Raw genomic sequence first — 2,751 nt, 5'->3', positions numbered from 1 at the left:
TTTTTTGCGAACTTGAAATGGTGATGTAAAATGTGTTAATAGGACAAATATTTCCAAATTTTACCGTGGTTGCTTCAGCTCTGTTCGCGTTTTCTTCCTTGTCTGCTGTGTGCCAGATATCAGATATTTTTTCGGTCACTGTCGCAAATTGTAATCTACAATTTTCTCTGAAGACGATGCATTGGAAAAGCATTTGTAAACATTTAAGTGTTTTAAGTGAAGGAAATTCGCAAACGGAAATCAGTTTTTGCTCTTGTCGTTGCTACGGTTATATGTAGATATAAAATGGTGCTGAAAAATTTTTTGTGTTGAATTGTTTGTTCATTTACATTTCTACATCACATCGAAAAAAAGGCGTTCGTATATCAAGTGTAGAGGTAACAGCTGCATCTGCAGCCAACGAGTGAAACATAGTACCAGAGTACGAAGGTATTTGATGCAGCATTAAAAGAAACTACGGAGGGCAGGTAAAGTGTTTGAGTGTGCAATCATTGGCTTATGGGTAATGAGAAAATATTTATGCATGTATATACATACAGCGATCGAATAAATTATAGCTGCACCACATATTTCACAACTTATTTTCTTATTTAATTGTAGTTATTTTTCAAAATGTAGTTAATTGCAAGTCGAATTCTTACAAGGTGATAGCACATTCATACAAGGTGACAAAAACGAAAGCTAGGGAAATGTTCGGTTAGTTGTACAATGATTTTGTGGTGTGGAGCGAGAGTGAAGGGGTTCGGCACCTAAAACCGTACCCAAAAGAAAGAGCGCTGTCAAATCTTTAAGAAAAGTCATCCTTCCCCTTTGTACCGCGTGTCCAAATCTACAAATCACTAATACCCCTTTCAGACACGTCAAGTCTTCATTTCAAGTCTGCTCGTTCGAAGAAGGCGAAGGAGGTGGGACGAATGTACTTTTCCCCTCTCTGCCCACCTCCTTCAAAGCAAGACTTGACGTGTCTGAAAGGGGTCTAGGAAAAATGCACATGCGTTTCAAATAAATATTTAAAAATAAAATAAAAAGTTATTTTTAGCAAAAAAAACCGACTTCAACTCTCATTAAAAAAAAAAAAATATATAGCTTTATATATCTACATATTTCTCATGATCCACTGATCGGATCTTAACCAGATTAGTATGGGACCACCTCTGAGACACTACTAGGTCCAAAGTTATGCGGTAACATACATAAAAAAAATATTCGACGAACTGATAACCTCCTCCTTTTTTGGAAGTCGGTTAATAAAAATAATGAAAAATTTGGCATCTTCCGATTATTTTTTCCCCTTCTGTTCGTTTTCGTCTCAATAAAACATCAAAATGTGCACATGGTTTTTAAGACAGATTTCCTGAATTTGCGGTTAATATCCCGTCGGAAAAGGATATTTGGTCCCGTCGCGCCTGCAAAATTTATACAGACAGGGTCCCGGGGGTCTCGATTTCCTGCGCCCATCTTTAGTTCATTCTTTAACAAAAACAGTGTAAACCCAAATTTAGAACTTTGTGCAATAGGTATTTGCAAAAAATTTTACAAACTTAATTCTATTTCTTAGAGATATTTTGAGTGGGCAGTTTTTAGCTCATTCAATTCTAGTGTAATAAGAATTCATTCCCTGCGACACGACATTTCTTCGAAAATCATCGCTGATGATATCGCTATTTTTTCGAATTCTTATCCGTTCTCGGGAAGAACTGTTCCACCAAGACGTCACGTCTTTACAATACGTAAGCGATACAGCAATTAAGATCTATTTCGATAGGAATGACAGTAACTTGTGCGATAAAGATTGAAGTGTTAAACAGAAGAGTCTGTTGGTTAAATTTTTGATAAAACTTAATAGGAAATTTGGGGTACTCTGGGCACAGCCGCCGAGTTACTTACGCCATTTTCATCCTGCTTTCGGCTTAGTTTGTTAGCTAAAACGCGCTTATATTTTATGAAATTCCAACTAAACATTTTAAAAAGCAGTTCCAAAAATGTATGGTAAAAAGGCATTAACATATTAAATCGAATAAAGCATTTGTTTAAAATTTAAACGTAATTTTATTATTTGTTATTCGAATATGATTGTTTGCACGCTAACTGAAAAATATAAAAATTTATAGGCGGTATACACCGTGCGTCTGACTCGTTAGTCGGTTTGGATGTGTTTGTGAAAATAAATATGTGTTAGTTACACCGACCAGTGTTGCGGTTTTGATGGAAATTTTTTGAAGATACTTTATTTTTTCGCTCAGTGACGTATGTCGACGACATCGATATTATCGGTAAAAACAAGGGCTACGTCTGTTCTGCCTTCTCGGGATTGGATAGAGAAGCAAAGCGAATAGGTCTTGTGGTGAACGAGGATAAAACGAAGTATCTCCTGTCATCACACAGACAGTCGGAACATACGCGTCTTGGCACCTACATACGTCACTGTTGACAGTTACAAGTTTGAAAAAGTAGACGACGTCGTTTATTTGGGAACCAGCATTAACACCAATAATAATGTCAGCCATGAAATCCAACGGAGAATCACTCTTGCCAACAAATGCTACTTTGGGCTGAGTAGGCAATTGAGAAGTAAAGTCCTCTCTCGTCGTACAAAAAAAAAATTACTCTAAAAGTCATGCCTGTGCTGGTGTATGGCGCGGAGGCAAGGACAATGAAAGCATCTGATGAGGCAGCTCTTCGAGTTTTCGAGAGAAAGATTCTTCGAAAGATTTACGGACCTTTACGCGTTGGTGATGGCGAATATCGCAG

General features: G+C 37.2%; 1 protein-coding gene across 1 annotated transcript in view; it reads left to right on the top strand.

Moving 5' to 3' along the window:
• Positions 1 to 6: 6 nt before the first annotated feature.
• Positions 7 to 2,751, top strand: part of LOC118747409 (BTB/POZ domain-containing protein 7-like) — a 39,002-nt gene continuing 36,257 nt past the window's right edge. Inside the window, exon 1 of the mRNA XM_036481459.1 lies at positions 7 to 467. The gene's annotated coding sequence lies outside the window, so the exon portion shown is untranslated. The remainder of the gene's footprint in view (positions 468 to 2,751) is intronic.

This window comes from Rhagoletis pomonella, unplaced genomic scaffold, assembly GCF_013731165.1.
Source record: "Rhagoletis pomonella isolate Grant_MI unplaced genomic scaffold, Rhpom_1.0 Rhpom_scaffold_00001, whole genome shotgun sequence".
Taxonomy (NCBI): Eukaryota; Metazoa; Arthropoda; class Insecta; order Diptera; family Tephritidae; genus Rhagoletis; species Rhagoletis pomonella.
The sequence above is the reverse complement of the archived record's forward strand: the minus strand, read 5'-3'. Positions and strand labels throughout refer to the sequence as shown.